The sequence below is a fragment of the Ambystoma mexicanum genome, chromosome 5p, assembly GCF_040938575.1.
Source record: "Ambystoma mexicanum isolate Mex_15411 chromosome 5p, UKY_AmexF1_1, whole genome shotgun sequence".
Lineage (NCBI taxonomy): Eukaryota > Metazoa > Chordata > Amphibia > Caudata > Ambystomatidae > Ambystoma > Ambystoma mexicanum.
This window is the reverse complement of record NC_090930.1, coordinates 1212682757-1212705169: the sequence shown is the minus strand read 5'-3', so window position 1 is coordinate 1212705169 and position 22413 is coordinate 1212682757. Positions and strand designations below refer to the sequence as shown.

Sequence of the window (22413 nt, the reverse complement as noted above, 5' to 3'; positions counted from 1 at the left end):
TTTACCTCGCAACCATAACGTCCCTTTAACAATGTTTTTTCAATAAATTTCATATGTTCTAATTAGTGCAACTTAAATATAGCGTCCCTTTAACAAAGCTTTTTCAGTGAATTTCATAGGTTTTTGTTAGTACAATTTAACCATAACATTGCTTTAACAATGTTTTTTCAGTGAATATATATATATATATTATAATATATTATAATATATATATATATATTATAATATATATATATTCAGTAAAAAAACTTTGTTAAAGCGACGTTATGGTTAAGTTGCGCTACTAAAAACCTATCAAATTCAGTAAAAAAACTTGTTAAAGGGACGTTATGGTTCCACGTAAAACTGGAAAACCCCTGAAATTTGCCAGTTATGGTAAGTTAAACAACCATAACTAGCACCACCACTGTGCACTGCTAAGACTAACACCCAGGACATCAAAGAATCAGCGTGTCACCCGATATCATGTTCATGGCTTAACTGAAATCCCTCCCCTTTGCTTTTACAGAGAAAATCAATTTTACCCAAAAAACATATTTCCCAGATACACAAGTTGTTCACAATACATATACACATCACAAATTACTTAAGGTACATTCTTGTCCAACTCTGATCTTCCTAAGAGCTCTAGTTCAGAAATCACAACTTATTTGCGCTTTTTGTGGGTTTCGCAATATTGGTTCTGCACCAAATTTTACACAAACATACATATCCTCTCTGGGCACATTCCTGTAAATTCTTATGTTCATAGCAAAAACACTGCAGCTGTGATATTAATAATTCTGGGGTTTGGTCTCAGAACATCACACGGCGTCCAGCTTACTCTTAAATTGTGGTGAATTTTTCATTTTAAGAATCTCAAAGTTTCATATTTTTGTCAGCTTGGTAAAATTTGTTATATGCAATTTTATAAAACATATATTTGCTGGCCTACCTGAATCCACAGTGTTTTGTCCCCGCCCCAGAGCTGGCTGAATCAGAGGGTCACATGTCTTGTTTCCCCCAGAGCAGTTGTTGACCAGTCACACCCAAATCAGCATATTCTATTCATCCCAAAGCCCCCATTGTCTTGACTGAGAGCAACATGCCAGGGTGCCTTGGCTAGTTCCTGTTCACACCAGTCTGTCAATCTCTTGGCCAAGGGCAGAAGGAAGCTTCTTTGTCTAGGGATAAGGTGTGATAAGGTGTGATAAGGTGTGAAGGGTTCCCATGAACAGAAGGCCTCACTTTTTAACTAAATCAGATTAGATTACCTTCTAGTCAATTGTCAATTTGCAACATAGTTCCTTGTAAAACAATACATTTATAAACTCACAATAAGCAACATATCTTTAAATCAAGTCTTTTTCAACAATGAAATCACTGTGTGGCACTCTATATGGCATTTTAATGGAATTCTCTTCTTTGGCATATTTAACTTCTGAAACAAAGCTCTCCTGTCAGAATTATAAATCGCCAGCACCTGACAGAGGCGAGCAACGGTACTACACCCATTTTGACAGCTGTCTTTCCATCAAATATCTTTAAAAGTGGATTTTGTTCTAATAACACATGATTCTTTCTGACATTGGATTTATGTGGATTCTTGCAGTATAATGATGTGGAACACCCAACAAGGAGGTTGGATCTTTTTAGGTGGTTTGTGAGCCATGATTTTAGCAAATTTGACACCAAATAAAAATGTATTTTTGAGACAGCTCTGTATTTCTTCACAGAGATTTTGCTCTGTGAGCAGCCAAAGGATGGGTTTTGGCAGTGGTCTCCAGTGCTCACTAAGATAGGCAAAAGTGGATGACAGCCTATTTTTCAGGTTTTCACTGCGCATTTTCTGGTGATTTCTGGCAAGCAGCATGCTTTCCAATGGCCATTCCGATGTTTCTGCTGCCAGCAATGCACAGTACTGTTGCAGGGCTCGGATTAGTGGGTTGATCCATCCCACAGGGTCACAGTTGTGTGTATGTACTGTGATGAAGTACTCTGCAGGGGGAAGAGACTTCGTAGTGCTTTTGAGACTCTGGTCTCAGAGCACGAGAAGACCTGCTCACTACCTAAGTAAGGCCCACCCTACATCTTCCTCTCCCCACCGGCCCTTTCTTATCCCCGTGGTTGGTGTCCCCCCTTATCCTCCTTTTGCCTCCTCTCCTAGTGTGTTGTGTGTAAAAAAATAAATATATAAAACAACAAAAATAGAAAAGGCTCTTTTCAGTGCCGCCTTTCACAGTTTAAAAATAGAAGTGGAAAATAAATGGAGGAGGGCCTTGTGTATTTTTTAGAAGTCTGTGGACAGTTCGTGAACATCTAAAATTTTGGGGTGCTGCCCTATCATAACAATTGCAGTTTTGTCTGGGAGGAAGTGGTGGCTCTGAAAAGAGCCTTTTGGTGGTGTTTGTTTGTGTTTGAAAAACTTGAAATGGTCAACACCTACTACAAAATGGATGCTGAAATTCCAAAAAAGGTTGCAATGCATTTTGTACATTTCTCAGAAAAATCTGATTGCCAGCATAAGTAAGATGGACTCCATCTCTGTGAAAAATGTATGTGCTACGAAACATAATATTTTCATTGTGAAAAGAGGACATGCCAACATCTTTTAGAAAGGCACAAACAGCCATATTGACATTGCGCCTTGCTTTCTCCATTTGTGGACCAAATGAAGAAGAACGCAGCCACATTTGTCTCTGCGCAATCCGAGAAAAAATTACTTGAGAATTTGGAAACATGTCCATGACCTTCCCAAGTCCTTCTTTCATTGCAAATTGCAAAGAAATTCCAGACACGTGTCCTAAACTGTTCCCTCCACAATGAATTACAATTATGTGTGGATGATGCTCTGCCTCCAAAGTAGCGCAGAGAGGTAGCAAGTCCAACCACTTCATTCCACGTACTCCATGCCAGTGCACTTCCAAATGTGGGAATCCAAGATCTACAGCTACTCCACAGCTTTCTCCATGAACCTTCAACCAATGTATCCACGAGTCTCCCAAAATCCCAAAAATCTGTTTTCTGAAACACACAGCCATAGCTATCTGTTCTTCTCTCAGGAAAAAGAGTATCTGACAAACTCTCTCCTGGCACAACACACCAACTAAACTTTAATGACCGAGCACCTTGCACTACTCACTCACATTTGCATGCATCCACACCCCAAAATCCCTGTATGTAACACACGATGTCCGCGGACTACCGCCATGTCTGCGGACATATCGTAACATGGACAGCCCTTCTACCATTTCACACAACCATCCACCAATCACATCCAAGACCTCTACATCTAACTCCATCATCATAGATCAGCACTTCAAATGTACTGTTAATCACTTTGAGTACAAGTGTCATATCATTGGAAAGCACCTTCTACAAGAAATACTGTACAACTCTCCAAGATTTCTACTTGCAGCTGGATGCATATCCATATGCATGAACACAAACTACAGGTATGCATATTTCCTGTATAGTACATGTACAATTCTTATACATTCATATAAATAGATTAACTGACTTTTAACTTTTTTTTATCTTGTATAACCTATAAAAATTAACTTACTGTCATTTTTCCCATCTGCTATAATCAACTGTCACTTCCAAACCTATCTGCTATTTAATTTCTTTTCAACACACACATTTGCAAAGCATGTTGAACTAACATATTTAAAGTAAAATATAAAGAGTGCCCACAGTCAAACAAAATTGCATGCACACACTATGTTCAAATATCAAACAACAAAAAAAGTAAGTTAAATACCACCATAATATTTTTACTATTACTCAAACACACTGTGGGGTTAATTCATGCTATTTCTGTGCCTAAAAACAGAGATTGTGCACCATTTCTGTCCACAAATCCACATTTGTTAAACAGAGATTTACAGGCACAATGGGACACAAATCCCCATTTTTCAGCGCACAAATGACATAACTCAGCCCCTAGAATTTTAATATTATCGAACAAACAACTGTTTTAATTCTATACCATTAGATTTACTATTTGTACTTCTTCTCACCACTAGCTTACTTTCTACTGTCATCTGAACCCCAGTTTAGTAGCACATAAATTCAAGAATACCTATTCCAACTAGTTGTGGTTGCCCAATGCACAATCGCACACCATCACATACATCTTTATCATCATACTCAGACACTCATGCACACAGCACACATACATTGCAGAACACCCCAACCCATACCTTCTTAATTTTTTTCAACAGACCCTAAAGAATGCCTACCAAAAATCAAGTCCGTAGAAAGCAACGCAGAAGTAGAGCAAATGAAAATAGAAGTGTCCACAATAAGCATCCATCCCTATCAGAATTTGTAAAAAAAAGTTCAAACAAAACAGGTAATACAGTCATTTAGCAAAACAAAGCAAGCTACAAGTACAGAAACTTTGCTTCCTTTTTCAAAATGTAAAACGAAACAGAAAACGATTAACAAGAATTCAGCTAACACTACTTTTAAAACTGTTCCTATAAATCCTGAAATAGTACCAAGTAAGCATACCAAAAAAAGTATTTTAGCAAAAATGTTCTGCCACAGAGTCCTTCAAAATCTTATAAAAACGGGAGAGAAATCATGCACAACCCTTAAAACCTACCATATGAAATTAATCTTAAAACCTTTGATAGACAGTGCAATCATTCTCAAAAGAAAATTATTTATTTTAGTGTTAAACAAAATGAAACCACTATCAAAACTAATGACTAAATTACTTCTTAAATATCTGTGGAGGTGAGTGGAGTCACACTACAAGCACAGAACCATATTTTAATGAAGAAGCATACAAACAAAAGAAAACAAATACAATTGCCATACATAGCAGTGGACGAGGTCATGAAAAAGAACAAGAAATACTGCTTACAAAAATATCCCCAGAAAACATAGAGTTACCTCTCAATTCAACTGAACCAGAAAGTCTAGTATACAAATGGCCATGCACGTCAATGTGTAACATTCCCAAAAAATCTTTCAAGTCTTTAGGCCAATTCCTCAATCAGTATGTGAAAGGCAAAGACAAAATCAAAATGAAACTACTGCAAAATATGGAGAACTGTCCAGTGCACAAGTACACAGGACTACAAGGACATTCATTGGCCTGCATTTCAGGACCTACTTGCAAAACCACCTTCCATCATATCAAAATAATATCAACACATCATTCAACTATAGGAAATCTAGTCTATAAACTGTACTATGCTTAAAGTCCGGCTTTAGCACTAGCCAATTTAAATAACATTCTTCTACATGGTACAGCAAAAGACCTATTTGAAGAAATCGACTATATCCAGAAAAACACATTTGGAAGTGAAAGCCACTTACAGAATGAAATAGCTTTACAACAAATTAACAACAATTCTACGCATGGCAACCTTCTACTACACACATACAAAAAAGAAATACTGAAATTTAAAAGTACATCATGTGTGTGTATGTTGCCACAGAACTTTTTATAAAAGTAACACAAAAACTGTAGACCTAACATACAAAATAGAAGACAATGAAGATTCTAAATGGTTTGAATTAGCTCTCTACCTTATAGCAGAAAACAAATACGAAATAACTGACCCCTTAATACTTTGCAGTTACTGCACTACAAAACTTGACAACAACCAAACTCCTTCACGTGCTATCACAAATAATTTGGAATTATTCCCACTACCAAAACCCCTACAACAACTCAATTTATATGAGAGCATCATAATTCAAACAGTGCACCCCTTTCAAGCAATAATACTCCTTCAACCAAAAAACAGCAAAATTACCTCCCTCTGAATTGGTGAAAGGCATTTGTGGCAAAGTAGTGTATTTACCATTAGATCTAAAACACAATGTTCACACTCTAGGAGTGCAACGTCCAATGGAGCAATCTTTAATTATCTTAGTAAATGGTGTACCTACAAAAGACAAAATAATTTGGCAACAACTGGTAGACTTACATAAAGTTAGACAAGCCTTGCAATATCTAAAAGACAATAATGAATACTATAAAGAAATTAATATTGAAGAAAACTTGAAGGAAACCACTGAAATAATTAAAGAGTCACCAGAAACTGGTCATTTTGAGCTTCTAGATCCTGCTACAGTATCCAATACTTTAGACCATTATACAATTCATCCATTGCACTCTAATGACACTGTAGAAGGTGCACTAGAAACGTACCAAATGCGACAAACAAAAGGATCACCAATCAGCATATGGGAAAAAAGTATAGAAGCACATGCTTTTCCTCTACTCTTTCCTACTGGAAAAGGAGGAAGGTACGATTATAGACCTATTCAAATAACAGCATCAGAATACCGCTCGTTACGGATGTATTCTGAAGATCCCAGATTTAGACAAAATGTGGAATGCTTATTCCAACTACTCTTTGAAAGTGAACTAGCAACTCTATGTTACAGAGTTGCACACACATTAAAATCAGGAACCCACTTTCAAAATATGTCAGCTACAGAATTATTACTAAAAGTTCAACAAAAGATGAGGTTTTACAATCAAGTATTACAAATCTATTAGCAAACATGCGTGGTGCTAAAGAGTACTGGTCTAACGTCATGGAGATGTACGTTGTATGATAAGAAACCTTGGCCCACCCACTTGGTTTGTTACATTAAGTTGTGCAGAATATGCATGGGAAGATTTACATGATTTCCTACGCATATCAAACAAAAACAAAACAAACATAGATATACTAACACCTGGAGAACTTTGTTCTCTAGATCCTGTTAATGTTTCAAGATATTTTCACCATCGCTTCATTGCCTTGCTACACTTTATTTGTAATAAAACTGATCCTTCCCTCGGAGAAGTGCAACACTTCTTTTGGAGAAAAGAATACCAAGCAAGAGGAGCACCACAAATCCACATGCTTTTATGGATTAAAGATGCTCCTAAATTTGGTCAAGACAATGATGCCACTGTGTTACAGTTTATCGAAAAATATGTCACTTGTGAAATTCCATCGGAAGCAGCAAATAGTGATCTTCATGCACACATTTTACAATTTCAAAGACACAAATGTGGCAAATATTGTCGTCGCAAATACTAAAACAAAGTGAAATACTACACCAAATGCTGCTTTGGTTTCCCTAGACCAGTTACAAAAACAGGTCAAGTAAACAACTTAATGTCTTCAGTTAGACATAGTGTTAAAGGTAAATCACCTAAAAATACATATTACATAAAAAGAACAGAAGAAGAAAAATATATCAATGATTACAATGCAATCATTGCCCACTTATGGAATTCAAACATAGATGTGCAGTACATTGCAGACAATTCCACTGCAGTTGCACAATACCATAGCAGAAAAAAACAGAGCTCCAAGACCTCTGGGATGACCTTTCATCAGACAAAACACTATCTCAGAAATTATACAGCTTGGGCATAAAAATGCTCACCCATAGAGAATGTGGCTCCTTTGAAGCAGCAGATCATTTAACCAGTACTGCTTTGTATGGAAAATCTGAAAATATAGTATGGCTAAGTCTTGGTCCTGCTAAATCTAGAAAAAGAGTTCTGAAATTATACGACGACATAGAAACAATAGCCTAACATAATCCCAACAGCCAAGACATTTTAAAAAACAATTTGCTGGACACATACATCCCAAACAGAAGTACCACTTTGGAAACCATGTGTCTATACCACATAGCCCAAAACTTCACATACAAAAATAATATAAAACCCGATGAAAAAAAAGGTAGATACAGAGTGTCAAATTGTGAAGGCAACTTAGTAAAACTCACGAAACCAAATTTAATTAATCATATCAAATTATCATTAAAGACTCCTCAACATAAAGAACTATATTACATGTCCCTACTACAACTCTTTAAACCATGGAGAAAAGAAGAAGAAATACTAGATAACTATGACTCCTAGGAAGATGCTTTCAAAGCAAATGAAAGCACTATAACTGATGTAAACTTTACACACTACAAAACAATGTTGCACAATAAACAGCAACACGAAGAAGACCTCCAGGCCCAACTAGAGAAGGACACTCCTGACAGTAATAAACCTTCTGTAACAGGAAGCCAAGAACCACTGGGACAGCCACTAATAGCAAATGAGGCAGAATTAGCTATGATGGAAGTAGACAACACCATGTGTCAGTATGAAGATAAAGAAGACTTAACTATACTACAATCAAAACTAAACATGAGCAACGTAGCATTTTTCAAGAAGTAACAAAATAAATTGCACATGGTGTACAACATGAAAACAAAGAATGCACCTGCCAAAATTACAAACCTAAACTACTGTCCGTCAGTGGTGAAATTGGTTTTGGCAAAACATTCTTAATCAAAATCATCAGCAAATTCCTTCAACAATTGACAAACAACAAACTGTCAGCTGGTGTCACTGCCCCCACAGGTTTAGCTGCCTACAACATAGGCGGTGTCACTTTGCACAGATTACTACTCCTGCCAGTATAACACCAAAACAAATTAGACTATTACAAACCTTCTACAGAAGCTGCAATAGAACTACACAGAGTATTAAAACAAATGAAAATGCTACTAATAGATGAAGTGAGCATGGTCTCCATCCTAATGTTGGCTTCGATTCACCTCAGATTACAAGAAGTACTCAAAACAGATTAGGAAGAGCTCTTTGGAGGAAAACACATTATTGTTTTCGGAGATCTTCTTCAATTAACACCAGTGAAAGGTGAGCCTATTTTTAAAACCTTAGGACACAAACTCTGCCGTAAAACTGTTGGCAGCATAGGAAATGTCAACCTTTGGCAACATTTCCAATACAAAGAATTAACAGAAAACATGCAGCAATCTGGAGATCTCACTTATGCCAACATCTTAAAAAGTATTAGAGTTGGTGTACTATCTCAAGAAGCACAAGCAATATTGAAAACCCAGCACATTCATGCACTTTATGGCAATAATCCATGTGCTACGGATGTTATGGAACAATTAGCGCAGAAAAATGTCAGTTGTATGGCCTTAATGCCAACTCTTGCAAGCTGTTTCAAATTCGATGAAACAATGTTAAAAAAGAAATGCAACCAATAATTGAAATTAGCGCCACAGACAAACTAGACATACATGGTATGACACTACCCATGTGTGAACAAGCCACAACAAGACTAAACAGTTTAGAAAATTCAATCTCCAACAGCTGGGTTTGAAAAGATATTAAAATGATCCTTAAATTGCAGAGTAATGCTTAAACGTAACCTTGACGTGGATCAAGGACTAGTTAATGGAGCACTGGGTACAGTTGTTGGCTTTCAAACATACCCACGTGACAACAACATTCATTTTGTCAATATTCTCTTTGACAAACTTTCAGAAATGAAAAGGATAGGACGCTCAACAGCTCAATTCCTTCTCTTCAAAGACATTTATGTACGCAGAGAACAATTTTCTCTAACTCTTGCATACGCAGTCACCATTCATAAATCACAAGGTCTTACCCTAGACAGAGCATTGATAGACATTGGTAACACAGTCTTTAAAGAAGGCATGAGCTACGTAGCACTATCACGCTTTCGTACACTTGACGGTCTATTTCTAATCAACTTGGATGCAAGTAAAGTAAACGCTGATATTCCTTGCATTTTAAAATACAATAGACTTTGTTCACTATACACCCCATCTAAAAATCTAAAAACAAATCCTGTTCCACAAAAAGTAAAACGTGTAAAAGAAAACTAAATCAAACACAAATGCAACAGGATGTCACTGCAAATCCTCCAAAGAGAGTAAAAAAATGAATACTTCATCAGTACCACAAGCAAAAAAGAAACTATTAGGGACAGTAAACCAATTGTGTTTGCCAATGTTAGTACTTCATAGAAATGCAACAAACAATCCTGACAACACATATAGTGTTTATAGAATAAGACAAGAATTGGACTACTGTGCTTGAATGGTGAAATTCACTATAAACTCACAGGAAGAACCACAAGAATTTCTAATGTACTTACTACAGGTACTGGAAAACAAAAACATACCTATAAATGAAATCTTCCAGATTTCATACATGTGGAAACATACATGCACTCCCTGCAACAATGTGACACAAGAACAAATCCCCAATGAGCGCTTTGTGTATGTATCAATACCTAATTGTGAATCCGTACCATTTCAGCAACTTGTACAAAATGCAAACCATGATAGATTATGTACTACCTGCAATTTGGATAATCGCTCCACCTTACTAATAAACACACATAGTAAATACGTAATACTAATGCTTCTACGTTACAATGCAGAGGGTACCAAAAACAACTGCAAGCTGACTGGATTCACACATGGTCAAGTATCACTTGGTAAGAAAACCTTCACAACAATAGGTATAATCTACCACACATGAGCCACAACCAATGCAGGTCACTATATAAAAAAAATGTGGATGGTTCGAATGTAATGATAGTACCATTACTCTAAAGCAAAGATTAACAGCAAATCTTGCAAACGCTTATTTAATCTTCTTAAAACCAAAATGTATTAACTAAACTGTACTTAAACATTAACAAAACTTCTATTAAAAAACTATAAACTGTTAGAATATGCCAACAGCTATCTAACTGCCCCAAGATTCTACAACAACTAAACAGATAAATGAATACCACTAGATTATATCAAAAAATAAACAGTTAGAATACGCCAATGGGTATCTAACTGCCCCAAGATTTTCAATAACCAAACAGATAAATCAATACCACTACATTATAACAAAAAATAGACAGTTAGAATATGCCAACTGGTATCTAACTGCCCCAAGATTTTACAATATCCAAACAGATAAATCAATACCACTTCATTATAACAAAAAATAGACAGTTACAATATGTTAACAGGTATCTAACTGCTCCAAAAATCTGCAACAAGCCAACATATAGAACATTAGCCAGAAACAACAAGTGAACACTGAAAACAAACAGACTGTAGCATAACAAAAAAAAGTTTTTTTTAAATCCAACATGGATTTTTTTTCCCACAGACCCAATGATTTTAGCAACAAAAACAGAAACTGAATAAAATTGCACAGTACACTGGTTTGTAATCTACTGAATATGAGGGTCAAAAGAAAATGTTGATTATTCAATGTTATAAGTCGTTACAAAATACCAATTCTAACATGATCGTTTCTTTTATCACAGAAATTAACAAGGAATACATGTACTCCAGTTACTAAAGCAAACAGTAAGTATATTATAATAAGTACAACCATCGCAGCAAATCATACCCATAGTGACTTATAACTTCAGTGTTTATATATTTGGTCTTGACCATGCACCCAGGACTCTACGCCCTGGCCACAACCACCGCAGCATACCACACCCATAATAGCTTATAACTTCGGTGCATATAAATATGGTCTTGTCCATGCACCCAAGACTGGATAAGCCACTATGGGTGTGATATGCTGCGATGGTTGTGGCCCTACGGCCATGCACCCAAGACTCTATGCCCTGGCCACAACCACTGCAGCATATCACACCCATAGAGTCAAACATTTTAACTATGGCATATGGGCACTTTTAATGTCCGCGAACATGACGAGTGTTCTTAGAACAGTTTCAACTTGCCCACGAACATTACGGACAGGTATAGCGTCCTCAGGACACCCCCATTTCATTTACTTACGAACATTTGAGAACACCGCACGTGTTCTTAGAACAGTTTCAACTTGCCTGCGAAGACTACGGACAGGCATAGCGTCCTCAGGATACACCTATTTTGTTTATTTTCGAACATCCCAGGACACATGATGTGTTCTTAGAACAATTTCAACTTGCCTACGGACAATACAGAGAGCGTCCTCAGGACACCCCAATTTAGTTTATTTACGAACATGTCAGGACACCACGTGTATTCTTAGAACAGTTTCAACTTGCCTGCGAACAAAACGGACAGACATACCGTCCTCAGGACACACCCATTTCATTTATTTACAAACATTTAGGATACTGCTTGTGTTCTTAGAACAGTTTCAACTCGCCTACGAACAGTACGGACAGGTATAGCGTCCTCAGGACACCCCCATTTTGTTTATTTACGAAGATCCCAGGACACATGATGTGTTCTGAGAACAATTTCAACTTGCCTACGGACAATACGGACAACGTCCTCAGGACTCCCCCATTTTGTTTATTTACGAACATGTCAGGACACTGCGTGTGTTCTTAGAACAGTTTCAACTTGCCTGCGAACAAAACGGACAGGCATACCGTCCTCAGGACACACCCATTTTGTTTATTTACGGACATTTCAGGACATCGTCTGTATTCTTAGAACAGTTTCAACTTGCCTGCGAACAATACAGACAGTCATAGCATCCTCAGGAAACACTCATTTTGTTTATTTACGAACATTTCAGGACACCGCGTGTGTTCTTAGGACAGTTTCAGCTTGCTTGCGAACAATTCGGACAGTTCTAGCATCCTCAGAACACCCCCATTTTGTTTATTTACAAACATCCCAGGACACTTGATGTGTTCTTAGAAAAATGTCAACTTGCCTGCGAACAGTAAAGACAAGCATAGCGCAGGACACCCCATTTTGTTTATTGACGAACATCCCAGAACACTTGATGTGTTCTTAGAACAATTTCAACTTGCCTACGAACAGTACGGACAGGTATAGCATCCTCAGGACACCCTATTTTGTTTATTTACGAACATCCCAGGACACATGATGTGTTCTTAGAACAATTTCAACTTACCTACGAACCATACGTACAGGCATAGTGTCCTCAGGACACCCCCATTTTGTTTATTTAGAACATCCCAGGACACTTGATGTGTTCTTAGAACAGTTTCAACTTGCCTACGAACCATACGGACAGGCGTAGTGTCCTCCCGACACCCCCATTTTGTTTATTTACGAACATTTCAGGACACCCGTGTTGTCTGCGGTCAGAACGAACACAACAGGGGTGCCTGTCACCTAAATAAATACAACATTTAACCCATCTCTTACTCCCCCACCCTCCCCAAACAGTCTTACACACCAAAACAATTTACTAAATAATAATTTTTCAACCAAGTTTCACTGCGCTGTCCGCGTACGTCCGCGAATCCAAGATGGCGGGCGTTTCCAAAAATCTGATGCACTTCACGCTCTTCACCGTCCCATCAGCGAACACGTTGCATGTCCGCGGACATGACGCAAGCCGATTGGCCAATCAGGACACTGTCCGCAGAGCGAACAGACAAGCGTGTCCACGGAGCGGACATAGATATCACTAATTTTTTGCGACCTACTTTTTGGTCATTTTTAAAAAAAATACTGGACGGATTTTCACCGAATTTGCAGAAGCATGCTTTCGGGACCAAGCCGCTGCTCCTGGTCCAAATTTGGTGAAAATCCATCCAGCGGTTTGGGCTGTAGGCGTGAGCAAAGTTTTTTCCCCATTCAGTCTATGGGAAAAAAAGAAGTTTTGGGATCCCCCCTATAACTTTGCCCCCCCTGGACCAAACCTCACCAAACTTTGCAAAAAGAATTCAGAGTTACCCATATACTTTTTTGGCAAAGTCTGGTGAACATTCGTCCAGGGAGAGCGAAGTTATAAGCTGCCCAAAAAGGGTTCTTCCTATGGAAACAGCAACTTAACCATAACTACACAGCCACTACCGTGGCTGTGTAATATATATATATATATATATATATATATATATATATATATCCAATGAAAAAACTTTGTTAAAGAGACGTTATGGTTAAGTTGCACTAATAAAAACCTATGAAATTCAATGAAAATACTTTGTTAAAGGGACGTTATGGTTAAGTTGCACTAATAAAAACCTGTGAAATTCACTGAAAAAACTTTGTTAAAGGGACGTTGGGGTTAAGTTGGACTAACAAAAACCTATGAAATTCACTGAAAAAACTTTGTTAAAGGGACGTTATGGTTAAGTTGCACTAATAAAAACCTATGAAATTCAATGAAAAATCTTTGTTAAAGGGACGTTATGGTTAAGTTGGACTAACAAAAACCTATGAAATTCACTGAAAAAACTTTGTTAAAGGGACGTTATGGTTAAGTTGCACTATTAAAAACCTATGAAATTCCGTAAATAATTGTTGTTAAAAGGACGTTATGGTTACAAGTAAAATAAAAAAAACCCTGAAATTCGCCAGTTATGGTAAACTAAGCAAATATAACTCCTGCCACCACCGTGCACTACTAAGACTAACACCCAGGACATCAAAGATGACATCACAAATATACAAACATAGATTTTTCTTCCTATAGCGGGACACCTGCGGCGTCCCGCTGTAAGATGGAAGAATTATTCTTCCTACAGCGGGTCGCCTTTGGCAATCCAGAATCCCACAAAAGTTTGCAAAACCATTCAGGATTAGTCCTAGAATAAAATTGCACAATTACATGCAGTTTCACTAAGTGGCGCAAAAGTTATAAGCCATCCAAAAACTGCTTTTCCCCAACCCTGTAATGCAGAAATAGGTACAGTAGTCCTAGTGTCCGCGAACACCACAGGACTGCCCCAGGACATCTGGAGTATTTGAGGACTTTTGGGGGGTGAAACAACCCGTGTTTTGGCTTCTTATGGCCATATCCCATCCCATCCTCATCCCCGCCACCGCCCCAGAGATTGTTTGTTGAGTTTGACAAGTGAAATGCTGATTTAAAAAAAAAAAATCTCTGCGCTGTCCGCAGACCCCAAAAAAGTCTGCGATTCCAAGATGGTAGGTGTTTCAGGGAAACCGACGCATTTCACGTTTTCCCACCAGCCAATCAGCGGACGCGTCCCGATGTTCACGGACCACGCAAAAGTCTGTGAATTTTTCGGCCAGTCCGCGGACAGCACAGTCAATCGGAGGCCGGTCCACGGACAGAACAGGGAAGTGAGTCCGCGGAGGGGAAATAAATATCACTAATTTTTTTGACTTACATTTTTGTAATTTACAAAAGAAATACTGGACGGATTTACACCAAATTAACAAAAGCACGCTTTCGGGACCAAGCCACCACTCCTGCCGCAAATTTGGTGAAAATCCATCCAGCGGTTTGGGCTGTAGGCATGAGCAAAGTTTTTTCCCATTATCTCTATGGGAACAAAAATACATTTTTGGACCCCCCCTTATAACTTTGCCCCCCCTTGAACAAACCTCACCAAACTTTGGAGTAAAATTCAGAGTGGGGCATATACCTTTTTTGCAAAGTTTGGTGAGGATTCATCCAGGGAGAACAAAGTTATAAACCGCTCATAAAGTGCTCTTCCTATGGGATTAGCAACTTAATCATAACTACACAGCCAGTACTGTGGCTGTGTAATAGATATTTATGACCCGGCCTGCGTAGCGGCTGTGTAGTTAAGTTGCTCAACCAATAGGAAGAGCTTTTTTTGGGTGGCTGTGGGGGGGGACTCTGGAAAACACATTTTGTGTTATTTGGTGGTGGATAGTGGGGCTGAGAAGTGTGGCGAGTGGTAAAAAGATGGTATGGGGCTTTTTTTGTAGGTGGGAAAAGGTCAGGCAGGTGTTGCAGCAGTAGATCGCAGACAGCGACGTGAACAGATGGCTTGGGAAACACATTTAGAGTTATTTGTTGGGTGAAAGAGGTTTTGCAAAGGGTAAGGGAGGAAAAAAGGGTCTGCAGATGCTGCAGAGTCTGTGGTCAATTTCGGTGTCCACAGACATCATTTCGATAGTAGGGGGCTCAGAGTGAGTTTTATTAGTTGACAATATATGGTACATACTCGACCATGCCCCCAGAATCCGGCCACTTTCCAGGGCCACCACAGTAGTAATATGTGTATAGTAAATATAGGTAACAGGGGGCATGGCCTGAGCCACCACAGTAGTAATATGTGCATAGTAATTATAGGTAACGGGGGGCATGGCCTGAGCTCATGCATTGAAGGCGGGACTTGCTTGAGCTCCCACTAAGATCCTACAATAGGATCCTGCTAGTGGTTTGAAATGACATCCTGAGCATTTTCACAACCACTTCCAGGCTGTGCAGCTGTGACTTGTGTGTGACCCAATCTCCGATGAAAATCCGAGCTGTGGAAGCTTGGGGGGATGCGCTACACATCTTGCATACGAATATCCAAGATGACGACTAGGCCAGCTCTTTGGCTCGAAGCGGGCCTCTGAGAGCGTAGAGGAAGTGCTGATGGTCCTGACTGCCCTGGCGGGCAGCAGCTCTTGTGTGCCAATGGGCTGGTAAAGCCCATTCTGATCCTTGTGCTGGCACTGTTATTTACTGTACGGGACCCGCACTGGGGTGAAGGCTGCAGCCCTGAGCCTGGACCGTGGGCCGCTTGAGCGATGTAGAAGTTTGAGCCCCTTATTGGCACCAGGAACGTTTGGTGCATCGTCAAAGTGGGGGACGAGTTAGTTTGGCTACATACAGGGTTGCGGCCCGCTGGTGGTCGGCGATGGCTGGGAGAACTTTGTGGAATGGAGAGCATCCGTGGACTGCGGCGGTGTGCTTCCGCTCATTGCTGGGTGGGGCACCAGGGATCATCAGTCACCTGATGTATGTCTGCTGCACAGAATGCCTCCTGAGTTTACTGGCTTCCCTCTCCTCTTTCATCTCTGACACTGCTGGCTGTCCTGGGGAGTGAATCAAGCACTGTAAAACTTTAGGGCTTCCCCCAATGTTACTACATTCAGCCATGCCCTAGGGGCAAACGGGAGTGGATTGCTGGGCACCTGTGTGCCTCCTACGTTGTCTTGACTAGTGGGAGGCTTGTGGAGGCCATTACAGAGGATTCCCATGGAAAGTGGCCCCTGGTACTGGCGAGACCTTGCATACAAGCCTACCTGGTGTGAATCCCACAGAAATACTAGAGTACTGATGCTCGTGTTGCTCTAGTGCTGAACACTGCCCCTGTATTTCAAGAACATAACGATCTGTGTACTGTGTCTGGGGGGGAAATCCAGCAGCTGCCACGTGGTACCAACTGACGCAATTGTGAGACAACACAGCAGTTGCTTTAACAGACCGCTGGCTTACTGTGGACATTTGCACAAACTCAACACACTACATGGTGCTCACTTGCATGTAGCTTAAGTCCTGAAATCTTAAGCCACGATCCGAACACCAGATTGGGCGCTTGCTATGTCACCCATTACAGTACTCTTAAGTGCTTGGAGTTGAAATCATTGTAAGATCATCACGGAGGCCAGGATCACAGTACACATGCTTACCACACAGGTTAGCATGGAAGCTCTAGCATTTACGGTGCAATGGTGGCTGCAGTATAATTAGGGTGACCAGACAACCCGGTTTTCCCGGGAAGTCTGGGGAAATCACCCTCCATTCCGGGAGTTTTTTCATTTTAGAAACCCTGTCCGGGGTGTGCATGGTTTGGTGGTTACTGTCCCAGTTTTTGCCAGGACCCAATTTGGAAATCACGAAATCGGGTCTCGGCGCGACTATTCCTGCAGGAATGGGGTGTGAAATGCTTTTCACACCCCCATTTCCTCCCACTTCCCTTCCCTGGTGCTCTCCTCCAATGAGAGGAGTGTGCTTGCAAGCACACCTCCTCCTCTCACCCCGCAACAGGCCAGCAACATGAAAGTAGAACTACAGTTTTATTTGTATTTACTTTGGTCCTACTTCTATGTCTATTGCATGTCAATTATTATTATATTTTTTTCAATCTAGTCACCCTAAGTATAATGCACAGTCAGAGCCGGCCCTACCATTAACCCCCTACCACAGCAGTTCGGGGGAGTCTCTCACGGTCTCCCCCCGAGCTGGCCTGGTGGGAGAAGGCGTGGCAGGCGCACTATTGAAATTAAATACGCTCCAGTCTCGGGAGCAGAGTGCATTGAATAACAATAGTGAGCTGATCAGCACCTATTGAACAATTTGGTGCCTCCCACGCATGACCAGGGGCGCACTAGAGGGGAAGCACATTTTTGTTTTGCCGCCCAGGGCGCTGTAACCTGTACACAGTGCATCATTTTTAAGACGAGATGAGCAGAATCCATTTTAGACAGTTAACGTGTTTCCCGTGTTTGGAAAAATCGTTCAAAAAAAATTAAGTCCACACATTATTGTAGGTCAAATAGAATTATATTTGAAGGGGGGCTACCCCTAACACCGAACTGCGTTTTCTCATTCGTAATGTACCAGTCTCAAACAATGCGTTGTATCTCATCAGTGGAAGGCATAGCTCTCAACTCACACGCTTTTGGCGGGTGTCACCCACCTTGTAAAGGGCTGACTCACCCGCCAAGCCACCTGCACGTCCATTCATTCCAATGGGCGCCTCACTCCCCAAAAACAAAATCGGGTGAGTTCACCCGCCTTTGCAACACAAATGGTTTGTATTTATTTTATTTATAAAGCGCACCAGGCCCCAGGGCATCCGGGCGCATACTTAGGTTACAACATGGTAAAAGCAGACAGATCATTACAGTAAATTAGAACTATATACATACACATAAAGTACAAATAATAAACAGTATAGAACAGTTACAAATGTACACAAAGGTGAGGCTGGCGGCTGTAACATGAATGATGTCTAGTGAGTGGACAGAGGCGAGTCATAGGCGGAAAGCCAGGTTTTGGCCATGTTTTTGAATCTCTGGAAGGAGGGTTCCGCTCTTAGCGGGTTGGGGAGTGAGTTCCAGTTTGGCAGCCATGACTGGGAAACTGGTCCCGCCAGATCTCTGAAGGTTGAAGCGTGGTATGGTTGAGAGCTATGGGAAGGAGAGTATTGAAAGCAAAGTATTTCTTGGGCAGCGTCACACTCCCAGCCTCACCTGATCAGTAAAGAACTTCAACACTTTTGCAGGAATAAAAATGAGCTCTCAGAATGTGTATTTTTTCACAGCGCGTTAGATGTGGTATACAGGCACGAATAATCAGCAAAAGGGTCAAATAAAAATAGCTCGGACGTCATTCATATTCGCTGCGTATTGGACAACTCAAGCGTCGCGACGGAACACAATAAGCTTGGAAAAAGTAGCCAACAAATCTGAAAAACGATGAATTGGCTTGCAACCAAAACCAGCTGAGCAAGCTTACACAAGCAGTAGTCACGCAAATAATAGCGCTCAAATCCCAGGGCTGGAGTTCTGCTTACACCGGTACACGCCCTATTTGATGATAACTGCGATTGCCACCGACAACACAGAGGGCTGAATACACACCCTAAATTAAACCCACACGCCAGGAAAGCAGGGTCGTTTCATTTAGCTCTTGTCAAACGTGTTACAATGCAAAAAATACAAAATGTGAAAAAGTTGTGCACCCGGTAACCTTACCCTAGCGGTTAAATATTAAACTCTCGGAGGGGGGAGAGAGAGGACGCGGGAGCTTGCTTGTTATAAATTCACGAATTTCTGAAGGGATAAAACATGTATTTTCTGCCAAGGCGACAGAGCCTGCAGCCTGTCAGCTGCGTCATTCTGCGCTTCAATACCTGCATGCCAGGTTCTGTCAGAATGACTTTGCAGAACTAAGCAAGCAACGTGCTTTTTGGGACGTTTCTCGAGCTGTGAGGGCTCTGGAAATTACATGTCAGTAGCATTTCTAAATAGGTCTCTTTCATCGAGGCGCCTCCATTCTCAGCACTTACCTTTTTGAATTGGAAATGAATGAAAGAGAAGTTTGGAGCAGAGACGTCGAGAGGCCTGTCCCTCCTCCACAGAAAGGTCTGAAGCAAAAGAAGAAATCGGCCGCCTCGCCTTGGCAAGAAAGACACTCCTACAGCCTCTGCACATACCTTTTTTTTCTGCTACTTGTAATGTTTCCTGGCAACTCCTACCCGCAGAGAGATGATTCAAACTAAGTCTATGACTGTGGGAGTCAGGTCAAGGCGTGCTCGTGCAGGTACCTGCAGTGTGCAGACAATTTTGCGTAGAAGAGAGAACTGCCAACTGGAGCAAGACGTGCGTCTCTGGGGAAAGGTACAAAACCAGCAGACAAGTGAAGGATGAGGCACGTTTTGGTCCTTGCTCCCCCTGTTCAACTTGCCTCATCCCCCCATTATTCAATTCTTACTTGTCCTGTTAATTTGAACATATTCGTTTGGACCCTGTGCACAGCCAGAGGGAAGTGTGAGACACATTGACATACTCTGTTTCCCTTCACACACATCTACTACCACTTTAAGATGATGCATACAGTTATATATGAGCAGCTATCAACTATCAGTATTGTTTTCACTAAAGGGTTCTTTCTGCATGACATCTCATAGATAACCAGAGTGCACCTTGAATAGTTTGTCATGTCACTCGAAGGAACACACGTTGAAGTTGAGAGCACTCATCTACAAAGGTATGGTGTGCATGCATGCCTGCATCACTTGTCCGCCCTTTGTACTGTCCCCACAAACCAGCCTTGCTGTGGTGCAGTGCGGTGGTAGGATAGGAATATGTACAACATGAACACATCTCCCTCTTCACCTCAACCAAACAATAAGAAACCCGCTGGTGTCTTTCCCATGTGGTCTTTCCTCAGCACGCAACAGGAACAATTTACCTCATGTCCTGCCTCCAATCCCTACCTTGTCAGGTGCACTCTTGTTCCTCCCATCCCCAAAAGGGCATACTTATTCTTAGCTTTCGGCCTTCATCCCTATCTCCCTTTACCAAGCATATCATTTAGTCTTCCCAAAACCAAAATAGTCAATTCCTGAGTTCCTGCAAACCCTTTCTAACCTCCTTCATTTTGTGGTATGCCCTCTTCAAATCCCACCGAGAAAAAAAGAATACCTGGTGTCTTACCCCTCACATCTCCCCCCCCTTCACCACTCTTTTCCCTTCCAACACGCAAACCTCAAATTATAGCAGTCACAATTCTGGCAGTTTGTCAGAGCTTCAGCTCCCACACCAACAAAGACAGGGCAGCCTTTGACACTGCGGGCGATACAACCACAACAACCTGTCAGAGTCACACACCCCGCACCATGATGGGAGCCCCACTAATTGTGTGGCATAGAACTTGCTTCCATTGGGGCTCAGAAGACTAAGAGAAAGCCGATGAAAATGCTGTTCCCTCTTGCCATGATGCCAATGCAGTGGGCTAGGGAATCTGCCCACTGCTGTGATGTCACAATAAGTGTAGGTGGCAGTTTGGAAACAAAATTGTTGTCATCAAAAACTCATTCTTCCACTTCCCTTTACAGAGTTGGGGAATGGAAGGAAGTTTTCCCAGTATTTTATTTTCATTGCATTTCTGGCTGCTGGAATAACAAAATAGCAAAGATGTGCTGGAATAATACTTGCCTCCGTGTAATTAATGGAATCCTGACTCTCCCTCATAATAGCTAGGAGCAACTGTAATGATCACTCCCCCATTTGTCTGTGATTTGCATCCTCGAGTTTCCTCTGGCCCATTGTCCTCTCAGGAACGTTCATTTGACTTTCCTGCTCCCAAGCTGTCAATGCACATATATTCCAAGGCATTGCAAACAGTGGGCACCACTTGCCACAAGATTTTTCATCCACATTTTCCCCTCTACTTTGTGAAATAATTTTTTCAATAGTCAAGTGTTGTGTTCTGTGAATATAAATGGAATCTGAAAGTATTCAACTGAAAGCAAACTGATACCGAAAATATGAATTGCTTCTTTCAAGTGGGTGCATATGATTGAATTGTATGGAGACATATTGCACAGATAAAGCAAGCAGATAGTTGTCACCTCGTGTAATGGATAGCACCCAAGAAGAAACATGGAGACTGACTGCCTCAATTTAAAGTGACGTAGTGCTGGAATAATGGTGTTTCTTGTAATTAACACAACAAAGGTGCACCTGCGTGTTGCAGGTAGTTACTTGCTTCCATTAGAGGCAGCAAACGCCAAATGGCAGAGATTGGTATGCAGTGTTAATAACGAAAATTAAATAACAACATTTTCAGTGACACCTTAATAATGACAAAAAAGTCAAATTGTTCGGTAAAAGTATATATGGGCGTGGGGTAAGGGATTAAAAGGGGTGGAGGTAGTTGGGCGAGGGTAATAAACCTGTAGAAACAGAGTGTTTGGGGGGAACCCCCATTTTAAAAAAGAAAATACAAATTTGACTTTTTTCGTTATTAAAGTGTCACTGAAAATGTTTGTTGTTATTTTGGTTGTCGTTATAAACGCATGTTATCCAGACATCTTGTCATATATTACACTAGCAAAAAGTACTCGTGCTCTGCCAGGTTCTGTAGACAAACATGATAACACTCTCATCAATTGTTGAAATCAATGCTCCTGTAGGTCGCTGTTCTGAGTCGCTTATTTAAATTCTTTTATTCAGTGCATACAGTATTTCAAAAAATTCCTAAACAAATTACATCGAACAACAAAATTAAACCACCAGTTAAAAGCAATATTAAAACTATTTCATTCAATTCGATTTCAATTGGATCATTACTCCACTAAATTAATCAGTACTAAAAATTGGTACAAAGGTTTACTCAAATAACATGGAAGCTTGGACCAATATAAATTCAAAATGACTATTCCT

The 22413-nt window shown here is 40.4% G+C and overlaps 1 protein-coding gene across 2 annotated transcripts in view; it reads right to left on the bottom strand.

Annotated features, from left to right (window-relative positions):
* Positions 1-19649, bottom strand: part of SERPINB5 (serpin family B member 5) — a 172212-nt gene extending 152563 nt beyond the window's left edge. Inside the window, exon 1 of one of the 2 annotated variants that reach the window (XM_069613696.1) lies at positions 19533-19649. The gene's annotated coding sequence lies outside the window, so the exon portion shown is untranslated. Of the gene's footprint in view, positions 1-934; positions 1164-19532 lie in introns of those variants that run through there. The other variant, XM_069613695.1, reaches the window with a different exon arrangement.
* Positions 19650-22413: the final 2764 nt, after the last annotated feature.